We start from the raw sequence: 17,730 nt of genomic DNA on the forward strand, positions 1-17,730 counted from the left end.
CCACTATACTCGGATGACCTCAAATAGTATTAACTCAATTGTTAAATTTGTTGCAAGTATGCTATGCTTTGATCTCTTTTATCATTTAGGGTTCAATTATGCTTGAGAAACTTTGTAATTATATTGCGTCTAGCTATAAAAATAGGACACACATGCAATTAAGTACACTACTTACAATTTCAATCATACTTTGAATAAATGTGATAGGAAGAAGATTAACATTAATTTGTAGGATATTTGTTTGATAAATTGTTCCAATTAAAATTGAATTGCCATAAGAATATGAGTCTTTGCTAATGGGTAGTCCAATGACTGAGAATATCATTGACACCTTTGTTACCTCTTCCGTTATCGTTGCTAAATCTTTCAATGATCACGAGTAAAACATCACATAACATTTATAGAAGAGTTGGCATAGTCTTTTCTATTGTTTCATTAGTTGCTATTTGGATTGTTTCCATTATATCCCTATGTTAATTTGTGAGAACTGCTTCCGATTAATTAACTTGTCCATGCTTCACTTGCTTTCTATTTGGCATTACTTTCGGCCCACTCTTTAAATACGATATCTGACGTGAAAATAAACTTTCACACAAATATAAACACTTAAATTTACACCTCATAGCGGATCCGTGGCACAATGGTAGCGCGTCTGGCTCCAGATCAGAAGGTTGCGTGTTCGATTCATGTTGGGTTCAATTCCCTTATCCATCACGGATTATCTTTTTCCTCACCATAACGTCGGTATTTTGAATATTATTAAACTATTACAAAATAGCAATTTAACAGCCCGTCTTGCTCAGTTGGTAGAGCGCAAGGCTCTTAACCTTGTGGTGGTGGGCGTTTTCACATTTCAACTCAGAATACGTGCAACTGTGAGAGGGAGACACACACACCAAATCAATATTGAACCCAAAGAAAAAAAGGAACACCAACTAAGAAACCGCCATCAAAGCATTACATATAATTTTAAAAAATGTTTTAAGACTTAATGCCATCTGAGGTCCTTGGAGTATAGTTGTATTGCCACGTTTAATTAGTCCTAAACTTTCAAATTGACAATATGTGATTCTTCGACTTTCAAATTTAACCATTCGTGGTCCAAGTTAACCACCTGTGGTCCTTCAACTATTAAATTTTAACCAACCATGGTGGTTAAATTAAATTTATAAACTTGAAGGAGCATGGGTGGTTAACTTGGACCACGAAAGGTTAAATTTGAAAGTCGGAGGACCACAGATGGTCAATTCGAAAGTTTAAGACCAAAAGTTACAAAACCACTATACTCGGATGACCTCAAATAGTATTAACTAAATTGTTAAATTTGTTGCAAGTATGCTATACTTTGATCTCTTTTATCATTTAGGGTTCAATTACGCTTGAGAAACTTTGGAATTATATTGCGTCTAGCGATAAAAATAGGACACACATGCAATTAAGTACACTACTTACAATTTCAATCATACTTTGAATAAATGGGATTGGAAGAAGATTCACATTAATTTGTAGGTTATTTGTTTGATAAATTGTTCCAATTAAAATTGAATTGCCATAAGAATATGAGACTTTGCTAATGGGTAGTCCAATGACTGAGAATTTCATTGACACCTTTGTTACCTCTTCCGTGATCGTTGCTAAATCTTTCAATGATCACAAGTTAAACATCACATAGCATTTGTTGAAGAGTTGGCCTAGTCTTATCTATTGTTTCATTACTTGCAACTTGGATTGTTTCCATTATATCCCTATGTTAATTTGTGAGAACTGTTTCTGATTAATTAACTTGTCCATGCTTCACTTGCTTTCTATTTGACATTTCTTTCGGCCCACTCTTTAAATACTATATCTGACGTGAAAATAAACTTTCACACAAACATTACCACTAAAATTTACACCTCATAGTGGATTCGTGGCGCAATGGTAGCACGTCTGATTCCAGATCAAAATGTTACGTGTTTGATTCACGTCGGGTTCAATTCCCTTATCCATCACGGATTATCTTTTTCCTCACCATAACGTCGGTATTTTGAATATTATTAAACTATTACAAAATAACAATTTAACAGCCCGTCTAGCTCAGTTGGTAGAGCGCAAGGCTCTTACCCTTGTAGTGGTGGGCGTTTTCATATTTCTACTCAGAATACGTGCAACTGTGAGAGGGAGACACACACACCAAATCAATATTGAACCCAAAGAAAAAAAGGCACACCAACTAAGAAACCGCCATCAAAGCATTACATAGAATTTTAAATAATGTTTTAAGACTTAATACCATCTGAGGTCCTCGGAGTACAGTGGTATTGCCACGTTTAATTAGTCCTAAACTTTCAAATTGACATTATGTGATTCTTCGACTTTCAAATTTAACCATTCGTGGTCTAAGTTAACCACCTGTGGTCCAAGTTAACCACCTGTGGTCCTTCAACTATTAAATTTTAACCAACCATGGTGGTTAAATTAAATTTATAAACTTGAAGGAGCATGGGTGGTTAACTTGGACCACGAATGGTTAAATTTGAAAGTCGAAGGACCACAGATGGTCAACTCGAAAGTTTAAGACTAAAAGTGACAAAACCACTATACTCGGATGACCTCAAATAGTATTAACTCAATTGTTAAATTTGTTGCAAGTATGCTATACTTGATCTCTTTTATCATTTAGGGTTCAATTATGCTTGAGAAACTTTGTAATTATATTGCGTCTAGCTATAAAAATAGGACACACGTGCAATTAAGTACACTACTTACAATTTCAATCATACTTTGAATAAATGGGATTTGAAGAAGATTAACATTAATTTGTAGGTTATTTGTTTGATAAATTGTTCCAATTAAAATTGAATTGCCATAAGAATATGAGTCTTTGCTAATGGGTAGTCCAATGATTGAGAATATCATTGACACCTTTGTTACCTCTTCCGTGATCGTTGCTAAATCTTTCAATGATCACGAGTTAAACATCACATAGCATTTGTAGAAGAGTTGGCCTTGTCTTTTCTATTGTTTCATTACTTGCAACTTGGATTTTTTCCATTATATCCCTATGTTAATATGTGAGAACTGCTTCCGATTAATTAACTAGTCCATGCTTCACTTGCTTTCTATTTGACATTTCTTTTGGCCCACTCTTTAAATACGATATCTGACGTGAAAATAAACTTTCACACAAACATTACTACTAAAATTTACACTTAATAGTGGATCCATGGCGCAATGGTAGCGCGTCTGACTCCAGATCAAAAGGTTGCGTGTTCGATTCACGTCGGGTTCAATTCCCCATTCCATCACGGATTATCTTTTTCCTCACCATACCGCTGGAATTTATAATATCATTACACTATAACAAAATAACATTTTAACAGCTCGTCTAGATCAGTTGGTAGAGCGCAAGGCTCTTAACCTTGTGGTCGTGGGTTTGAGCCCCACAATGGGCATTTTCATATTTCCACTCAGAATACGTGCAACTGTGCGAAGGAGACACACACCAAATCAATATTAAACCCAAAGCCAAAGAAAAAAAGGCACACCAACTAAGAAAACCGCCCTTAAAGCATTATATACAATTTCAAAAAATGTTTTAAGAGTTAATACCATATGAGGACATCGGAGAATAGTGGTTTTGCCACGTTTAATTAGTCCTAAACTTTCAATTTGACAATATGTGATTCTTCGACTTTCAAATTTAACCATTCGTGGTCCAAGTTAACCACCTTTGGTCCTTCAACTATTAAATTTTAACCAACCATGGTCCTTTCAAGTGGATCACGACTGGTTAAATTAAATTTAAATCTTGAAGTAGAATGGGTGGTTAACTTGGACAACGAATGGTTAAATTTGAAAGTCGAAGGACCACAGATGGTCAATTCGAAAGTTTAAGACTAAAAGTGAAAAAACTACTATACTCGGATGACCTCAAATAGTATTAACTCAATTGTTAAATTTGTTGCAAGTATGCTATACTTTGATCTCTTGTATCATTTAGGATTCAATTATGCTTGACAAACTTTGGAATTATATTGTGTGTAGCTATAAAAATAGGACACACATGCAATTAGATAAACTACTTACAATTTCAATCTCACTTTGAATAAATAGGATTGGAAGAAGATTCACATTAATTTGTAGGTTATTTGTTTGATAAATTGTTCTAATTAAAATTGAATTGCCATAAGAATATGAGTATTTGCTAATGGGTAGTCCAATGACAGATAATATCATTGACACCTTTGTTACCTCTTCCGTGATCGTTGCTAAATCTTTCAATGATCACGAGTTAAACATCACATAGCATTTATAGAAGAGTTGGCATAGTCTTTTCTATTGTTTCATTACTTGCTACTTGGATTGTTTCCATTATATCCCAATGTTAATTTGTGAGAACTGCTTACGGATTAATTAACTTGTCCATGCTTCACTTGCTTTCTATTTGACATTTCTTTCGGCCCACTTTTTAAATACGATATCTGACGTGAAAATAAACTTTCACACAAACCTTACCACTAAAATTTACACCTCACAGTGGATCCGTGGCGTAATGGTAGCGCGTTTGATTCCAGATCAAAAGGTTGCCTGTTCGATTCACGTTGGGTTAAATTCCCCTATCCATCACGGATTATCTTTTTCCTCACCATACCGTCGGAATTTAGAATATTATTACACTATTACAAAATAACACCTTAATTGCCCGTCTAGCTCAGTTGGTAGAGCGCAAGCCTCTTAACGTTGTGGTCGTGGGTTAGAGTCCCACTGTGGGCATTTCATATTTCCACTCTTAACCTTGTGGTCGTGGGTTAGAGTCCCACGGTGGGCATTTCATATTTCCACTCAGAATACGTGCAACTGTGAGAAGGAGACACACACACCAAATCAATATTGAACCCAAAGTAAAAAAAGGCACACCAACAAAGAAACCGCCATTAAAGCATTATATACAATTTCAAAAAATGTTTTCGAAAAATGTTTTAAGAGTTAATACCATCTGAGGTCCTCGGAGTACAGTGGTATTGCCACGTTTAATTAGTCCAAAACTTTCAAATTGACATTATGTGATTCTTCGACTTTAAAATTTAACCATTCGTGGTCCAAGTTAACCACCTGTGGTCCTTCAACTATTAAATTTTAACCAACCATGGTGGTTAAATTAAATTTATAAACTTGAAGGAGCATGGGTGGTTAACTTGGACCACGAATGGTTAAATTTGAAAGTCGAAGGACCACAGATGGTCAATTCGAAAGTTTAAGACTAAAAGTGACAAAACCACTATACTCGGATGACCTCAAATAGTATTAACTCAATTGTTAAATTTGTTGCAAGTATGCTATACTTTGATCTCTTTTATCATTTAGGGTTCAATTATGCTTGAGAAACTTTGTAATTATATTGCGTCTAGCTATAAAAATAGGACACTCATGCAATTAAGTACACTACTTACAATTTCAATCATACTTTGAATAAATGGGATTGGAAGAAGATTAACATTAATTTGTAGGTTATTTGTTTGATAAATTGTTCCAATTAAAATTGAATTGCCATAAGAATATGAGTCTTTGCTAATGGGTAGTCCAATGACTGAGAATATCATTGACACCTTTGTTACCTCTTCCGTGATCGTTGCTAAATCTTTCAATGATCTCGAGTTAAACATCACATAGCATTTGTTGAAGAGTTGGCCTAGTCTTTTCTATTGTTTCATTACTTGCAACTTGGATTGTTTCCATTATATCCCTATGTTAATATGTGAGAACTGTTTCCGATTAATTAACTTGTCCATGCTTCACTTGCATTCTATTTGACATTTCTTTTGGACCACTCTTTAAATACGATATCTGACGTGAAAATAAACTTTCACACAAACATTACCACTAAAATTTACACCTTATAGTGGATCCATGGCGCAATGGTAGCGCGTCTGACTCCAAATCAAAAGGTTGCGTGTTCGATTCACGTCGGGTTCAATTCCCCATTCCATCAAGGATTATCTTTTTCCTCACCATACCGCCGTAATTTATAATATTATTACACTATAACAAAATAACAATTTAACAGCTCGTCTAGATGAGTTGGTAGAGCGCAAGGCTCTTAACCTTGTGGTCGTGGGTTTTGAGCCCCACGGTGGGCATTTTCATATTTCCACTCAGAATACGTCCAACTGTGCGAAGGAGACACACACCAAATAAATATTGAACCCAAAGAAAAAAAGGCACACCAACTAAGAAACCGCCATTAAAGCATTATATACAATTCCAAAAAATGTTTTAAGAGTTAATACCATATGAGGACATCGGAGTATAGTGGTTTTGCCACGTTTAATTAGTCCTAAACTTTCAAATTGACAATATGTGATTCTTCGACTTTCAAATTTAACCATTCGTGGTCCAAGTTAACCACCTGTGGTCCTTCAACTATTAAATTTTAACCAACCATGGTCCTTTCAAAAGGATCACGACTGGTTAAATTAAATTTAAATCTTGAAGGAGAATGGGTGGTTAACTTGGACAACGAATGGTTAAATTTGAAAGTCGAAGGACCACAGATGGTCAATTCGAAAGTTTAAGACTAAAAGTGACAAAACTACTATACTCGGATGACCTCAAATTGTATTAACTCAATTGTTAAATTTGTTGCAAGTATGCAATACTATGATCTCTTTTATCATTTAGGGTTCAATTATGTTTGAGAAACTTTGGAATTATATTGCGTCTAGCTATAAAAATAGGACTCACATGCAATTAAATACACTACTTACAATTTCAATCTCACTTTGAATAAATGGGATTGGAGGAACATTCACATTAACACCATAAGAATATGAGTATTTGCTAATGGGTAGTCCAATGACAGAGAATATCATTGTCACCTTTGTTACCTCTTCCGTGATCGTTGCTAAATCTTTCAATGATCACGAGTTAAACATCACATAGCATTTATAGAAGAGTTGGCATAGTCTTTTCTATTGTTTCATTACTTGCTACTTGGATTGTTTCCATTATATCCCTATGTTAATTTGTGATAACTGCATCTGATTAATTAACTTGTCCATGCTTCACTTGCATTCTATTTGACATTTCTTTTGGCCCACTCTTTAAAAACAATATCTGATGTGAAAATAAACTTTCACACAAATGTTACCACTAAAATTTACACCTCATAGCGAATTCGTGGCGCAATGGTAGCGCGTCTCACTTCAGATTAGAAGGTTGCGTGTTCAATTCACGTTTGGTTCAATTCCCTTCCCCATCACGGATTATCTTTTTCCTCACCATAACGTCGGTAATTTTGAATATTATTAAACTATTACAAAATAACAATTTAACAGCCCGTCTTGCTCAGTTGGTAGAGCGCAAGGCTCTTAACCTTGTGGTGGTGGGCGTTTTCATATTTCAACTCAGAATACGCGCAACTGTGAGAGGGAGACACACACACCAAATCAATATTGAACCCAAAGAAAAAAAGGCACACCAACTAAGAAACCGCCATCAAAGCATTACATATAATTTTAAAAAATGTTTTAAGAGTTAATACCATCTGAGGTCCTCGGAGTACAGTGGTATTGCCACGTTTAATTAGTCCAAAACTTTCAAATTGACAATATGTGATTCTTCGACTTTCAAATTTAACCATTCGTGGTCCAAGTTAACCACCTGTGGTCCTTCAACTATTAAATTTTAACCAACCATGGTCCTTTCAAGAGGATCACGACTGGTTAAATTAAATTTATAAACTTGAAGGAGCATGGGTGGTTAACTTGGACCACGAATGGTTTAATTTGAAAGTCGAAGGACCACAGATGGTCAATTCGAAAGTTTAAGACTAAAAGTGACAAAACTACTATACTCGGATGACCTCAAATAGTATTAACTCAATTGTTAAATTTGTTGCAAGTATGCTATACTTTGATTTCTTTTATCATTTAGGGTTCAACTATGCTTGAGAAACTTTTGAATTATATTGCGTCTATCTATAAAAATAGAACACACATGCAATTAAATACACTACTTACAATTTCAATCTCACTTTGAATAAATGGGATTGGAGGAAGATTCACATTAATTTGTAGGTTATTTGTTTGATAAATTGTTCCAATTAAAATTGAATTGCCATAAGAATCTGAGTATTTTCTAATGGGTAGTCCAATGACAGAGAATATCATTGACACCTTTGTTACCTCTTCCGTGATCGTTGCTAAATCTTTCAATGATCACTAGGTAAACATCACATAGCATTTATAGAAGAGTTGGCATAGTCTTTTCTATTGTTTCATTACTTGCTACTTGGATTGTTTCCATTATATCCCTATGTTAATTTGTGAGAACTGCTTCTGATTAATTAACTTGTCCATGCTTCACTTGCTTTCTATTTGACATTTCTTTTGGCCCACTCTTTAAATACGATATCTGACATGAAAATAAACATTCACACAAACCTAACCACTAAAATTTACACCTCATAGTGGATCCGTGGCGCAATGGTAGCGCGTTCGATCCAGATAAAAAGGTTGTGTGTTCGATTCACGTCGGGTTCAATTCCCCATTCCATCACGGATTATCTTTTTCCTCACCATACCGTCAGAATTTATAATATTATTACACTATAACAAAATAACAATTTAACAGCTCGTCTTTCTCAGTTGGTAGAGCGCAAGGCTCTTAACCTTGTGGTGGTGGGCATTTTCATATTTCAACTCAGAATACATGCAACTGTGAGAGGGAGACACACACACCAAATCAATATTGAACCCAAAGAAAAAAAGGCACACCAACTAAGAAACCGCCATCAAAGCATTACATATAATTTTAAAAAATGTTTTAAGAGTTAATACCATCTGAGGTCCTCGGAGTACAGTTGTATTGCCACGTTTAATTAGTCCAAAACTTTCAAATTGACAATATGTGATTCTTCGACTTTCAAATTTAACCATTCGTGGTCCAAGTTAACCACCTGTGGTCCTTCAACTATTAAATTTTAACCAACCATGGTCCTTTCAAGAGGATCACGGCTGGTTAAATTAAATTTATAAACTTGAAGGAGCATGGTGGTTAACTTGGACCACGAATGGTTTAATATGAAAGTCGAAGGACCATAGATGGTCAATTCGAAAGTTTAAGACTAAAAGTGACAAAACTACTATTCTCGGATGACCTCAAATATTATTAACTCAATTGTTAAATTTGTTGCAAGTATGCTATACTTTGATTTCTTTTATCATTTAGGGTTCAATTATGCTTGAGAAACTTTGGAATTATATTGCGTCTAGCTATAAAAATAGAACACACATGCAATTAAATACACTACTTACAATTTCAATCTCACTTTGAATAAATGGGATTGGAGGAAGATTCACATTAATTTGTAGGTTATTTGTTTGATAAATTGTTCCAATTAAAATTGAATTGCCATAAGAATATGAGTATTTGCTAATGGGTAGTTCAATGACTGAGAATATCATTGACCCCTTTGTTACCTCTTCCGTGATCGTTGCTAAATCTTTCAATGATCACGAGTTAAACATCACATAGCATTTATAAAAGAGTTGGCATAGTCTTTTCTATTGTTTCATTAATTGCTACTTGGATTGTTTCCATTATATCCCTATGTTAATTTGTGAGAACTGCTTCTGATTAATTAACTTGTCCATGCTTCACTTGCATTCTATTTGACATTTCTTTTGGCCCTCTCTTTGAAAACAATATCTGATGTGAAAATAAACTTTCACACAAATATAACCACAAAAATTAACACCTTACAGCGGATTCGTGGCGCAATGGTAGTGCGTCCCACTCTAATTTAGAAGGTTGCGTGTTCGATTCACGTTGGGTTCAATTCCCTTATCTATCACAGATTATCTTTTTCCGCACCATAACGTCGTTATTTTGAATATTATTAAACTATTACAAAATAACAATTTAACAGCCCGTCTAGCTCAGTTGGTAGAACGCAAGGCTCTTAACCTTGTGGTGGTGGGCGTTTTCATATTTCTACTCAGAATACGTGCAACTGTGAGAGGGAGACACACACACCGAATCGATATTGATCCCAAAGAAAAAAAGGCACACCAACTAAGAAACCGCCATCAAAGCATTACATATAATTATAAAAAATGTTTTAAGAGTTAATACCATCTGAGGTCCTCGGAGTACAGTTGTATTGCCACGTTTAATTAGTCCTAAACTTTCAAATTGACAATATGTGATTCTTCGACTTTCAAATTTAACCATTCGTTGTACAAGTTAACCACCTGTGGTCCAAGTTAACCACCTGTGGTCCTTCAACTATTAAATTTTAACCAACCATGGTCCTTTCAAGAGGATCACGACTGGTAAAATTAAATTTATAAACTTGAAGGGGCATGTGTGGTTAACTTGGACCACGAATGGTTAAATTTGAAAGTCGAAGGACCACAGATGTTCAATTCGAATGTTTAAGACTAAAAGTGACAAAACCACTATACTCGGATGACCTCAAATAGTATTAACTCAATTGTTAAATTTGTTGCAAGTATGCAATACTTTAATCTCATGTATCATTTAGGGTTCAATTATGCTTGAGAAGCTTTCGAATTATATTGTGTGTAGCTATAAAAATAGGATACACATGCAATTAGATACACTACTTACAATTTCAATCTCAACTTGAATAAATGGGATTGGAACTGCATCTGATTAATTAACTTGTCCATGCTTCACTTGCATTCTATTTGACATTTCTTTTGGCCCACTCTTTAAAAACAATATCTGACGTGAAAATAAACTTTCACAGAAACCTTACCACTAAAATTTACACCTTAGAGCGGATCGGTAGCGCAATGGTAGCGCTTCTGACTCCAGATTAGAAGGTTGTGTGTTCGATTCACGTCGGGTTCAATTCTCCTATCCATTACGGAATATCTTTTTCCTCACCATAATGTCGGAATTTAAAATATTATTACACTATTACAAAGTAACAATTTATCGGCCTTTCTAGCTCAGTTGGTAAAGTGCAAGGCTCTTAACCTTGTGGTCGTGGGTTCGTGCCCCAAGGTGGGCGTTTTCATATTTCCACTAGGCTACCATTTGTCTATATTACATTATTTACACTCCAATATACAAAGTCAGAATACGTGCAACAGTGAGAGGGAGAGACACACACCAAATCAATATTGAACCCAATGAAAAAAAAAAAGACACACCAACTAAGAAACCGCCATTAAAGCATTATATATAAATTTAAAAAATGTTTTAAATCAATATTGAACCCAATGAAAAAAAAAAAGACACACCAACTAAGAGACCGCCATTAAAGCATTATATATAATTTTAAAAAATATTTTTAAGAGTTAATACCATCTGAGGTCCTCGGAGTATAGTGGCTTTCCCACGTTTAATTAGTCCTAAACTTTCAAATTGAGAATATGTGATTCTTCGACTTTCAAATTTAACCATTCGTGGTCCAAGTTAACCACCTGTGGTCCTTTAACTATTAAATTTTAACCAACCATGGTCCTTTCAAGAGGATCACGACTGGTTAATTTAAAATTAAAAACTTGAAGGAGCATGCTTGTTAACTTGGACCATGAATGGTTAAATTTGAAAGTCGAAGGACCACAGATGGTCAATTCGAAAGTTTAAGACTAAATGTGACAAAACCATTATACTCGGATGACCTCAAATAGTATTAACTCAATGGTGATATTTGTTGCAAGTATGCTATACTTTGATCTCTTGTATCATTTAGGGTTCAATTATGCTTGAGAAACTTTGGAATTATATTGTGTGTAGCTATAAAAATAGGACACACATGCAATTAGATACACTACTTACAATTTCAATCTCACTTTGAATAAATGGGATTGGAAGCAGATTCACATTAATTTGTAGGTTATTTGATTGATAAATTGTTCCAATTAAAATTGAATTGCCATAAGAATATGAGTATTTGCTAATGGGTAGTCCAATGACTGAGAATATCATTGACACCTTTGTTAACTCTTCCGTGATCGTTGCTAAATCTTTCAATGATCACGAGTTGGCCTAGTCTTTTCTAGTGTTTCATTACTTGCTACTCGGAATGTTTCCATTATATCCCTATGTTAATTTGTGAGAACTGCTTCCGATCAATTAACTTGTCCATGCTTCACTTGCTTTCTATTTGACATTTCTTTTGGCCCACTCTTTAAAAACGGTATCTGACGTGAAAATAAACTTTCACACAAACTTTACCAATAAAATTTACACCTCACAGCGGATTTGTGGCATAATAGTAGTGTGTTTGACTCTAGATCAGAAGGTTGTGTGTTTGATTCACATTAGGTTCAATTCTCCTATCCATTATGGAATATCTTTTTCCTCACCATAACGTCGGAATTTAAAATATTATTACGCTATTACAAAACAACAATTTAACGGCCTGTCTAGCTCAGTTGGTAGAGCGTAAGGCTCTTAACCTTGTTGTTGTGGGTTCGAGCCCCAAGGTGGGCGTTTTCATATTTCCACTAGGCTACTATTTGTCTATATTACATTATTTACACTCCAATATACAAAGTCAGAATACGTGCAACAGTGAGAGGGAGAGACACACACCAAATCAATATTGAACCCAATGAAAAAAAAACACACACCAACTAAGAAACCGCCATCAAAGCATTACATATAATTTTAAAAAATGTTTTAAGAGTTAATACCATCTGAGGACCTCGGAGTACAGTTGTATTGCCACGTTTAATTAGTCCTAAACTTTCAAATTGACAATATGTGATTCTTCGACTTTCAAATTTAACCATTCGTTGTACAAGTTAACCACCTGTGGTCCTTCAACTATTAAATTTTAACCAACCATGGTCCTTTCAAGAGGATCACGACTGGTTAAATTAAATTTATAAACTTGAAGGAGCATGTGTGGTTAACTTGGACCATGAATGGTTAAATTTGAAAGTCGAAGGACTACAGATGTTCAATTCGAATGTTTAAGACTAAAAGTGACAAAACCACTATACTCGGATGACCTCAAATAGTATTAACTCAACCGTTAAATTTGTTGCAAGTATGCAATACTTTGATCTCATGTATCATTTAGGGTTCAATTATGCTTGAGAAGCTTTCGAATTATATTGTGTGTAGCTATAAAAATAGGATACACATGCAATTAAATACACTACTTACAATTTCAATCTCAAATTGAATAAATGGGATTGGAAGAAGATTCACATTAATTTGTAGGTTATTTGTTTGATAAATTGTTCCAATTAAAATTGAATTGCCATAAGAATATGAATATTTGCTAATGGGTAGTCCAATGACTGAGAATATCATTGACATCTTTGTTACCTCTTCCGTGATCGTTGCTAAATCTTTCAATGATCACGAGTTAAACATCACATAGCATTTATAGAAGAGTTGGTATTATCTTTTCTATTGTTTCATTACTTGCTACTTGGATTGTTTCCATTATATCCCTATGTTAATTTGTGAGAACTGCTTCCGATTAATTAACTTGTCCATGCTTCACTTGCATTCTATTTGACATTTCTTTTGGCCCACTCTTTAAAAACAATATCTGACGTGAAAATAAACTTTCACAGAAACCTTACCACTAAAATTTATACCTTAGAGCGGATCGGTAGCGCGTTTGACTCCAGATTAGAATGTTGTGAGTTCGATTCACGTCGGGTTCAATTCTCCTATCCATTACGGAATATCTTTTTCCTCACCATAATGTCGGAATTTAAAATATTATTACACTATTACAAAATAACAATTTAACGGCCTTTCTAGCTCAGTTGGTAGAGCGCAAGGCTCTTAACCCTGTGGTCGTGGGTTTGAGCCCCAAGGTGGGCGTTTTCATATTTCCACTAGGCTACTATTTGTCTATATTACATTATTTACACTCCAATATACAAAGTCAGAATACGTGCAACAGTGAGTGGGAGAGACACACACCAAATCAATATTGAACCCAATGAAAAAAAAAGACACACCAACTAAGAAACCGCCATTAAAGCATTATATATAAATTTAAAAAATGTTTTAAATCAATATTGAACCCAATGAAAAAAAAAAAAAAGACTTACCAACTAAGAAACCGCCATTAAAGCATTATATATAATTTTAAAAAATATTTTTAAGAGTTAATACCATCTGAGGTCCTCGGAGTATAGTGGCTTTCCCACGTTTAATTAGTCCTAAACTTTCAAATTGACAATATGTGATTCTTCGACTTTCAAATTTAACCATTCGTGGTCCAAGTTAACCACCTGTGGTCATTTACTTATTAAATTTTAACCAACCTTGGTCCTTTCAAGAGGATCACGACTGGTTAAATTAAATTTAAAAACTTGAAGGAGCATGGGTGGTTAACTTGGACCATGAATGGTTAAATTTGAAAGTCGAAGGACCACAGATGGTCAATTCGAAAGTTTAAGACTAAATGTGACAAAACCATTATACTCGGATGACCTCAAATAGTATTAACTCAATGTTGATATTTGTTGCAAGTATGCTATACTTTGATCTCTTGTATCATTTAGGGTTCAATTATGCTTGAGAAACTTTGGAATTATATTGTGTGTAGCTATAAAAATAGGACACACATGCAATTAGATACACTACTTACAATTTCAATCTCACTTTGAATAAATGGGATTGGAAGAAGATTCACATTAATTTGTAGGTTATTTGATTGATAAATTGTTCCAATTAAAATTGAATTGCCATAAGAATATGAGTATTTGCTAATGGGTAGTCCAATGACTGAGAATATCATTGACACCTTTGTTACCTCTTCCGTGATCGTTGCTAAATCTTTCAATGATCACGAGTTGGCCTAGTATTTTCTAGTGTTTCATTACTTGCTACTAGGATTGTTTCCATTATATCCCTATGTTAATTTGTGAGAACTGCTTCCGATCAATTAACTTGTCCATGCTTCACTTGCTTTCTATTTGACATTTCTTTTGGCCCACTCTTTAAAAACGGTTTCTGACGTGAAAATAAACTTTCACACAAACTTTACCAATAAAATTTACACCTCACAGCGGATTTGTGGCATAATAGTAGTGTGTTTGACTCTAGATCAGAAGGTTGTGTGTTTGATTCACATTAGGTTCAATTCTCCTATCCATTATGGAATATCTTTTTCCTCACCATAACGTCGGAATTTAAAATATTATTACGCTATTACAAAATAACAATTTAACGGCCTGTCTAGCTCAGTTGGTAGAGCATAAGGCTCTTAACCTTGTTGTTGTGGGTTCGAGCCCCAAGGTGGGCGTTTTCATATTTCCACTAGGCTACTATTTGTCTATATTACATTATTTACACTCCAATATACAAAGGCAGAATATGTGCAACAGTGAGAGGGAGAGACACACACCAAATCAATATTGAACCAAATGAAAAAAAAAAAGACACACCAACTAAGAAACCGCCATTAAAAGCATTATATATAATTTTAAAAAATGTTTTAAATCAATATTGAACCCAATGAAAAAAAAAAAAAAAAGACACACCAACTAAGAAACCGCCATTAAAGCATTATATATAATTTTAAACAATGTTTTAAGAGTTAATACCATCTAAGGTCCTAGGAGTATAGTGGTTTTCCCACGTTTAATTAGTCCTAAACTTTCAAATTGACAATATGTGATTCTTCGACTTTCAAATTTAATCATTCGTGGTCCAAGTTAACCACCTGTGGTCCTTTAACTATTAAATTTTAAACAACCATGGTCCTTTCAAGAGGATCACGACTGGTTAAATTAAATTTAAAAACTTGAAGGAGCATGGGTGGTTAACTTGGACCACGAATGGTTAAATTTGAAAGTCAAAGGACCACAGATGGGGAATTCGAAAGTTTAATACTAAATGTGACAAAACTATTATACTTGGATGACCTCAAATAGTATTAACTCAATGGTGATATTTGTTGCAAGTATGCTATACTTTGATCTCTTGAATCATTTAGGGTTCAATTATGCTTGAGAAACTGTGGAATTATATTGTGTGTAGCTATAAAAATAGGACACACATGCAATTTGATACACTACTTACAATTTCAATCTCACTTCGAATAAATGGGATTGGAAGAAGATTCACATTAATTTGTAGGTTATTTGTTTGATAAATTGTTCCAATTAAAATTGAATTGCCATAAGAATATGAGTATTTGCAAATGGGTAGTCCAATGACTGAGAATATCATTGACACCTTTGTTACCTCTTCCGTGATCGTTGCTAAATATTTCAATGATCACGAGTTAAACATCACATAGCTTTTGTAGAAGAGTTGGCCAAGTCTTTTCTATTGTTTCATTACATGCTACTTGGATTGTTTCCGTTATATCCCTATGTTAATTTGTGAGAACTGATTCCGATTAATTAACTTGTCCGTGCTTCACTTGCTTTCTATTTGACATTTCTTTTGGCCCACTCTTTAAAAACGATATCTGACGTGAAAATAAACTTTCACACAAACCTTACCACTAAAATTTACACCTCACAGCGGATCCGTGGCGCAATGGTAGCGTGTCTAACTCCAGATCAGAAGGTTGCGTGTTCGATTCACGTCGGGTTCAATTCCCTTATCTTTCACAAATTATCTTTTTCCTCACCATAGCGTCGGTATTTTGAATATTATTTCACTATTTCAAAATAACAATTTAACAGCCCGTTTAGCTCAGTTGGTAGAGCGCAAGGCTCTTAACCTTGTGGTCTTGGGTTCGAGCTCCATGGTGGGCGTTTTCATATTTCCACCTCCAATATACAAAGTCAGAATTCGTGCAACAGTGAGAGGGAGACACATTGTGACCTTGAGTATACTCAAGGACTAGTATTTGACTAATCAACCTTAATTTTGTGTTGTACATTGAGCTTTGAGGGGAGTTCCCTTGTTCCTTACACTTTCTAAAGGTTAGTAAGGGTATCCTTGACTTTTCACCAAGAAAGGTTAGTAAGGGTATCCTTGACTTTTCACCAAGAGTTAGTATTGTAACCTAACCTAGAAGACTTCTTCATTTCATTCCTTACATTTCTTATAAATTAGCTGTACCTTCTCTCTAGAAAGGTGAGTAGCTTATTCTCCAAGCTAAGTTGAGACCCTTGTCAAGATTCCAAGATTTGCTTCCAAGATTCAACCTTTCACCTATTTGGGCATCTAGGAGGGTAAGATCTAAGTCCATCTTGTGTTTTTGGTTTCATCTTAGTTGTCTTTTTCTTAAAGGTATGATCTTTATAATCTTTTGGTTTGATCTTGAAGTGGGTTTGGATAGTAAGCCTTGTGGGGAGCTTGTTGTGGTGTAAAGTGAAGTCTTTTGATCTACAAGAGGTAACCCATGCCCTACAAACCCTATTTTGCTTACCTATATGTGATTTCTTGGATTCTACTTGTGCTTTGCTATGAAATTTGAGGGTTTATGCATTTGTCTTGTGATATTGCATATCTAGAGCTTGTGTTTAGGGTTCCTTTATGCCATTGCTTGGAATTTTCCATGGTTTAAGTCATTTTGTTGTATTGGGTGAGATTTGGCATGTTTTGGACTTGAATTTGTGTTTGGAGAAGAAAATCCGCGAAGTGTGTTGTTGTGGTACAAGATTGTACTCGCGGGCGGAACGGCGGGCGGGGCACCACTCGTCGGCCTACCCGCGGGTACGGGCCTTGTGGGAATATGTTCCCGCAGGCGGAACGACGGGTGGGACGCTACCCGTGGGTCCACCCGCGGGTACATGGTGGTGTTTGGCCAGGATTTATTCCCCGTGATCCGTT

At 35.0% G+C, this 17,730-nt stretch overlaps 7 non-coding genes across 7 annotated transcripts; all 7 read left to right on the forward strand.

The window, feature by feature from the left end:
* The first annotated feature begins 626 nt into the window (after positions 1 to 626).
* TRNAW-CCA lies at positions 627 to 698 on the forward strand. The gene has a single exon. It is a non-coding gene; the product is annotated as a tRNA-Trp (tRNA).
* Positions 699 to 3,199: 2,501 nt separating this feature from the next.
* On the forward strand, positions 3,200 to 3,271 carry TRNAW-CCA. The gene has a single exon. It is a non-coding gene; the product is annotated as a tRNA-Trp (tRNA).
* Positions 3,272 to 4,520: 1,249 nt separating this feature from the next.
* TRNAW-CCA lies at positions 4,521 to 4,592 on the forward strand. The gene has a single exon. It is a non-coding gene; the product is annotated as a tRNA-Trp (tRNA).
* A 1,291-nt stretch (positions 4,593 to 5,883) lies between these two features.
* Positions 5,884 to 5,955, forward strand: TRNAW-CCA. Its single transcript has one exon. It is a non-coding gene; the product is annotated as a tRNA-Trp (tRNA).
* A 1,197-nt stretch (positions 5,956 to 7,152) lies between these two features.
* TRNASTOP-UCA lies at positions 7,153 to 7,224 on the forward strand. The gene has a single exon. It is a non-coding gene; the product is annotated as a tRNA-Sec (tRNA).
* Positions 7,225 to 10,788: 3,564 nt separating this feature from the next.
* On the forward strand, positions 10,789 to 10,860 carry TRNAW-CCA. The gene has a single exon. It is a non-coding gene; the product is annotated as a tRNA-Trp (tRNA).
* A 5,611-nt stretch (positions 10,861 to 16,471) lies between these two features.
* On the forward strand, positions 16,472 to 16,543 carry TRNAW-CCA. Its single transcript has one exon. It is a non-coding gene; the product is annotated as a tRNA-Trp (tRNA).
* The last annotated feature ends 1,187 nt before the right edge of the window (positions 16,544 to 17,730 follow it).

This window comes from Ipomoea nil, unplaced genomic scaffold (genome assembly GCF_001879475.1).
Source record: "Ipomoea nil cultivar Tokyo-kokei standard unplaced genomic scaffold, Asagao_1.1 scaffold2779, whole genome shotgun sequence".
Taxonomy (NCBI): domain Eukaryota; kingdom Viridiplantae; phylum Streptophyta; class Magnoliopsida; order Solanales; family Convolvulaceae; genus Ipomoea; species Ipomoea nil.